The sequence below is a fragment of the Jaculus jaculus genome, chromosome 7 (assembly GCF_020740685.1).
Source record: "Jaculus jaculus isolate mJacJac1 chromosome 7, mJacJac1.mat.Y.cur, whole genome shotgun sequence".
Taxonomy (NCBI): domain Eukaryota; kingdom Metazoa; phylum Chordata; class Mammalia; order Rodentia; family Dipodidae; genus Jaculus; species Jaculus jaculus.
This window is the reverse complement of record NC_059108.1, coordinates 98,905,217-98,912,422: the sequence shown is the minus strand read 5'-3', so window position 1 is coordinate 98,912,422 and position 7,206 is coordinate 98,905,217. Positions and strand designations below refer to the sequence as shown.

The 7,206-nt window shown below is 41.8% G+C and overlaps 1 pseudogene; it reads left to right on the top strand.

The window, feature by feature from the left end:
* Window positions 1–623: 623 nt before the first annotated feature.
* On the top strand, window positions 624–1,337 carry LOC101609118 (annotated as a pseudogene).
* The last annotated feature ends 5,869 nt before the right edge of the window (window positions 1,338–7,206 follow it).

Below are 7,206 nucleotides of genomic sequence, written 5' to 3'. Positions count from 1 at the left end.
TACTTTCACTTTTGGTTAGAGAAGCTTCGCTTTTCAGATGACAGTGACCTTGGGATGACTCAGAAGACACCATGGTGCTGAGAAGAAGTGACAGAGGAGTGCTCAGCTCTGAAACATCCCTATCACACCTTCCATGGTTCAGGGTCCATTGCGGAAGAGGTAAGAGTCAAGGGAAGGGTAGGACTGCTTACACTGCACTCTTCCAGACACAAAATGGCCTGGATATCCATGACCTCACAGTGTCTGGCACTACCTACACATGACTAGTATAATAGGAGGAAAACATGATGACATCAAAGCAAAAGAGAGACTGATTAAGGGGGGGGCACATAACGGACAGTGGAGTTGTGAAGGGGAAAGTGAGGGGGAGGGAATTATTGTCATGGTTTATTGTCTATAATTATGGAAGCTGTCAATAATAAAAAAATTAATAAGACTTCATGTTTTTAATGAAATCAATAAGAAAGAAAACAACAAAAATTTTTGAAAAAAAAAGTTACTGAGCAAGCTTGAAGAGTTCGATCCCCAGCACACAGGTCAAAAGCAAAGGCTTGCTTCCTGGTCGGGCTGGCAGAGATGGGACGCTGCGCTGCTCAACTCCAGCTGCTCTGTTTCCGGTGCTTTCTCCTGCCATGAGCTTTCTCAAAAGTTTCCCACCGCCCTGGACGGCCAAGAGCCTAGGGCAGCAGCCGCCAAACACCAAGGCGGTGCTGAACCGGAAGGGACTTGGCACCGGCACTCTTTACATTGCCAAGAGCCGCCTGTCTTGGTTAGATGGTTCTGGATTAGGATTCTCACTGGAATATCCCATCATTAGTAAACACGCATTCTCCAGGGACCTAAACGCCTGTCCACAATTGCATTTGAATGTTATGGTGAATGCCAAATGTGGAGAAGAATCAGAAGAATCTCTGATGAAGACGAGGAAGACAGTGATAATGATGTTGAACCCATAACTGAATTTAGATTTGTGCCTAGTGGTAAGTCAGCCTTGGGGGCGAAGTTCAGGCAGTGTGTGAGTGCCAGGCCCTGCATCCCCACGGGGAAGACTCGGACTCTGATGACTGCGCTGATGAAGACTAGAAGTGGAAGCTCAAGAACAAGGACAAGGATGTGCCTACATTCTACACCTATGAAGCAGAACTCTCCCACTTTATGGCAGAAGGACAAGCCACACTGGAGAGACTGGAAGGAATGTTTTCTCTGTCTGTGAGCAGCCAGTATCATATGGCTGGAGTCTGGACAGAAGATTCAGTAAGAGATATGAAGATGGTATGGAGGTGGGCACCATGCCAGCAGTTGCTGGGCAGTTTGAGGATGCAGATGTGGATCACTGAAAACAAGTTACGCTGTTAAACGATTCTGCTGTAACTAGGAGAGAGCTTGGTGCCTCTTCCACTCTGGAGTAAGGTTAATGAAAGGCCTTCTTCCTTTTCAAAACTCACTTAAACCAGTTCTTTCTCAAGACAAATGACACTGAGGCAGCAGGTTGTCACCAGCAGAAGCCTTTATTAACATAGGGGGTATCTATAGTTCATCATTTACCCTCAAACTTCCTGAGTCTAGGTGTGCTTTCAGTAGGCCTCCAATTCTTGCCTCTGCTGTACATACACATGTCTACCTGGTGAACCGCACAGAAGCTTGAGAGTGGGTGCTGGGGGTGGGGGAGCTGCTGGAGCTCAGATGTCTCTGCAGCCAAGAAGTCCTTACCCCCAAGAGAAAAGGCAGCGGTCTCAGACATCAGCTTGTGTCATTTTCCACAGAGGTGAGGGTAAGATCGATTGATTAGGCCCTGTGGGGATGCCATCCTGACAGCCAAGCCTGCACAAGGGCTTCCGGCTGCTTCTGCTCCTTCTGCCTGTCCTGCCAGCCTGCTCTTGTGGTCTCCCAGGTTACATCCTTGAACGTCAAGTTAGTTTTCTGTTACAGAACAAAAAGTCTGATTATGTCCTCAAAGTACTGCTAATGATAGTGTTTTGTCTTTATAATAGTTTAACAAATAAATCAAGCTTTTGTATTTAAAAAAAAAAAAGGCATGGTTGTGCGTGCCTGTGACCCCAGTGCTGAGGTGGTCAGACACAGCCAATCTAATCCAAAAAAAGCCACTTTAGTTTAGCTGTCTAAGCAAAGTAATGCATGTGAGCAATAGAAAACATCTAGTCTTCCTGTAGCCTCCACATATGAACACATGGGGCACACACATCTGCACACACAAGTGCATATACTACTCACACAATGAACTACACATGAAAAACTTATCCCTTTAATCACTCACAATCTAAGAAAAACCATGCAAGGCTACCCCATGTCTCAAGAAACAAATTATACTGGCAGAGTCATGAGCTTTGGCAATGACATACAGTTGTTGGGTCAAAATGGTAACTAATCTACATGTTGAAGAAGACTCCTGCCCTAAAAAGAACAGAACTTGACAAAATTATGGGTGATAATTCTTAAAACAGACAAGTAAGTGGATTCCATAAAATTATTTGAAAGGTTAATGGTTTTAAAATATAATGAGGCAGAAGCTGTGGTGAAGTAGGAAAAAATATGCCAGTGACACCAGGGAGATATACATTCCTGCAGAGAATGGAGTAGACCATGGTGCTCAGCAACCTCTGTCTTTCAAGACAACTTTGGCCTGAAACAGGACCACAAACAGAAAAAGCATACAATTCTCTACTGAAAATGGTATTTCCTTACTTCAGAACCTAAGGGGCTAACATTTTATGATTTGTCCCCAGACTTGCCACAAACTTCACATGGCATCTTGTCCCACAGTTAAAACCCTTAGATAAATAGATTTTTAAAACTGCATGAGCCAAGAGGCAAGGCCACCTGCACCCCATCCCAGGCCTATTGTTGAGCTTTTTCCAAAATTGGATCCCACTTAGTTTGCGGCCTTAACAGTATATGGGCAGGATAAGTGTTCCTGGGTATGCAGTTGTGCTGCTTGTAGAAATCAGAGGTCCAGCAGCTATTGGATTAAATGGTGCAATAATTTGCATTTTACTTTGAAAGACAGTTCAGGCACATCATGAACCAACAAACGCTGAAAATATTTACAGATGTGGTAAGAACTTAAATCCTAATAGAGCTTACAAAATAGTGCCATCAGCTAAGACCAAGTGTTCAACACACAAGTTTGCAGAAGGCACTTTATATTCAGGGAATAACACCCTGCAATCTGCTAATGATACCTATGATAGAAAAGAAGACTATTGATTAAATTAATAGTCTTGAAAGGAAAGATTGTCTTGGATTATTAGGAAGGAGGGAAAACCATTCAGGATAAGGCAGTGTGACAATGGAAGCAGATTAATGTACTCTGAAGATAGTGAGAGGGAACATGTAGCAGTTACCTTCTCATTGCTGGGACAAATACCTAAACAAAAGCAGCTTATGGGGGCTGGAGAGATGGCTCAGCTGTTAAGACACTTGCCTGCAAAACCTATCAACCCAGGTTCAATTACCCAGTACCCATGTAAAACCAGATGCACAAAGTGGCACATGGATGTATAATTCATTTTCAGCAGCTAAAGGCTCTATTATACCCATTCACTCTATTTGTCTCTCTCCTATCTCCCTCTCTGATTGCAAATAAATAGAGTTGCAAGGGGATGCTTCATCATGGCAGGAAAAGGTTGAAGTAGAGGAGTTGTCATGAGTTAGAGGCCAGCCTGGTTTACAGAGTAAGGTCCAGGTGAGCCTGAGCTAAAGTGGCACCCTGCTTCAAAAGGAAGGAAGGAAGGGATGGAGGGAGGGAGGAATTTTAAAAAGGAGCCAGCATTTGGGAGGCAGAAGTAGTAGGATTGCCATGAGTTTGAGGCCTCCCTGAGACTACATAGTGAATAACAGGTCAGCTTGGGCTAGAGCAAACCCCTAGCTTGAAAAAAATAAATAAAGGGAAAAAAATTCTTTTTTTTTTTTTTTTTTTTTTTTGGTTTTTCGAGGCTGACCTGGAATTAACTATGTAGTCTCAGGGTGGGCTCAAATTTACAGTGATCCTCCTACCTCTGCCTCCCAAGTGCTGGGATTAAAGGCGTGCACCACCATGCCCAGCGGGGGAAAAAAAAAATGTTCTAAGGATGAAAAAAAACTATCTCCAAGATGGTAAATACTCATGTTCTTTGAAGTAGATGTAATGAATAAACACTTACTCTGGCCTCATCTCTTTCATCCTCAAGAAACTCTGAACAAAAGGTTTCGCTCTGAGGAAATCAGCATGACAGAATAGATAGAAAGGATAGCTGCAGGACCCCCAGATTGAGACAAGAGCTGTGACCTTTTTATTACTCACCATTTAACTCATGTCTGTGGGGAGAGAGAAATTTCCAGATTGTTTCTTAGTGCATATTTCCTTCATACAAAAATGTGAGACAAAAAAGCCAAGTGTGATGGCTCGCATTTTTAATCCCAGAACTCAGGAGACTGAGGTAAGAGGACCGTCATGAGTTCAAGGTCAACCTTGGCTATAGTGAGGCCCTGCTTCCCACTCCCCACCCCCAAAAAAAAATGTGAGTCAAAATGAATTTTGGCTTAACTGCTAGTTTAATAAATCAGGATTATCAGGACCGGGGAGATGGCTAAGCCAATAAAGGTGCTTGCTTGCAAAGCCTAGGTTCAATTCACCATTAAAGCCAGATACACAAAGTGGCATATGTGTCTGGAGTTTATTGGCAGTGGAAAGAAGGCATACCCATTCTTTCTCTCTCTGGGACAGACAGTCTTTGCAAGCAAGTGGCTTTAGCTAATAAGCCATTTCCCCAGCCCCTGAAATGAATGTTTTCCCATCATCACTCACCTGGTAGAATAGCTATCTCCAGTTTATTCCCTGGAGAGCCCAGCATTTTTAAAACTGACCAAACATAGGTAAGAGCCTGGATTTTATCCCCAATAGCCTCCCCAGTTTCCTAAAACAAAAAGAACAGAGGAAAATAATAAATCTTTAACAGAAAAATGAGGCAACATTTCATGGCATGCATATTACATAAAATAATAAGCTTTTCTTTCCATATACAAAAGATGGTGACTATACTCATTGCCATTTAAACTGTAGCATACATTTAGCTTATTTCATCCACAGTGTAGCAATTACTATAATTGTACATTCTGTTTTAAAAGCTCCAACTATCTTTGAGGGGTCTTGCATAGACACAGGACCAATATAATAATAAGCATTGCTGTACTTGTTGCCCCGTCCCTCATAACAAAGACCACTCCCTGAAAACAAGTTAAGTTGCTAGTAGACCATGAGTGAGTTGGGGAGATGGCTCATGGGATAAAGCACAAGCCATGATAGTGTGAGTACCTGAGTTTGAATCCCTAGGACCTATGTAAAGTCAGACAAAAATACTGTGCTGAACATTCCAAAAAGTAAGGATTTTGAATGTTTTTCTACAAATGATAAGTGTTCAAGAAGCTAAATATGTTTAACCTAATTTAAAGATTAATGTTAATTGTGTAACTAGTTTAAAACCAATAAAGAAAATATTTTTATTAAAAATAAATATATTTTACAATATATTCTATAATTTTGTATGTAAACATTAACATATTGTGTAATTGCAATAGTTGGGCGTTGGCAAAAGAAGGATTGTGAGCTTGATACCAGTCTGGACTACATAGCAACATCTTGTTGAAATAAACAAATTGGGCTGGAGAGGTGGCTTAGCGGTTAAGTACTTGCCTGTGAAGCCTAAGGACCCCAGTTTGAGGCTCGATTTCCCCAGGACCCACGAAAGCCAGATGTACAAGATGGTACATGCATCTGGAGTTCATTTGCAGTGGCTGGAGACCCTGGTGCGCCCATTCTCTCTCTCTCTCTCTCCCTCTCTCTCCCTCTCTCTCTCTCTCTCTCTCTCTCTCTCTCTCTCTCTCTCTCTCTCCATATTTCTCTATCACTCCCAAATAAATAAATAAATAGAAATAAATAAACAAATTAATAAATTTAAAGTACCTGCAAGAAATTTTGCCATCTGTATATCTGACAGGTGTTCAATTCTAGACTATAAAAAAAATTCATAAAATTAACATCATAAAACCAAATCATCCAATCACTAAATTAGTGAATTAATTGAATTTATAGTTCTTAAAATAAGTGTGAATGGCCAATAAATATTTGATTTTTGTTTTGTTTTGTTTTGTTTTGTTTTTCAAGGTAGGGTCTTGCTCTAACCCAAGCTGACCTGGAATTCACTATGTAGTTACTCTTAAAGTGGCCTTGAACTCACAGTAATTCTCCTGCCTCTACCTCCCAAGTGCTGGGATTAAAGGTGTATGCCACCACACTCAGCCTTGGAAAAATTTTCAACTACTTAGTCATCAGGAAAATGCAAACCAAAACAATACTGAGATTCCATATCATCCCCACCACAATGGCTATCATTAAGAAAATAAATAACAACAATGCTACAGAAAACTAGGAAAAAATAAAAGCTTATGTACTGCTAGTGGGAATGTAAATTAGTAATTGTAAATTAGCCACTAGGAGAGCCAGTATGGAGTTTTCTTATGACACTAAAAACAGAACTATCAAATGATCCAGCTGTAATAATTTGAATGTCATGTCCCCCAATAGACTCAGGTGTTTTTTATTAAAACATGGATTTTCAGCTGCCTGGGTAGAAGATGTCACTGGGGGCAGATCCTGGGGTCCAGCCCAAAGGTGTTACTAGGGCAGATCTGTTTCGAGCCTAAAAGGTATGCAGAGCACTCATAATTCTGTCTGAGTCCCTGATGTTTGCAGAGGTTTTGTGCTTCTTTGTGGCACTGACTGGCTGGGTGTACTTTTCTCTCTGCTTGGATCTGTGAAAGGGAGCCAGCCTGTTTCACTATTTTGGAACTTTCCCTGGATCTACAAGCTTCAAATAAATCCCTTCCTCCCATAAACTGTGTCTGGTTTGGAAGTTCATTCCAGCAACATGACACTAACTACAACACCAGCTTTACCTTTCCTGGGTATACACTCAAAAGTCAGGCTGGAGAGATGGCTTAGCGGTTAAGTGCTTGCCTGTGAAGCCTAAGAACCCTGGTTCGAGGCTCAGTTCCCCAGGACCCATGTTAGCCAGATGCACAAGAGGGCACAGGCATCTGGAGTTCGTTTACAGTGGCTGGAGGCCCTGGCGCACCCATTCTCTCTCTCTCTAGCTGCCTCTTTCTCTCTCTGTCTGTTGCTCTCAAATAAATAAATAAAAATAAACAAAA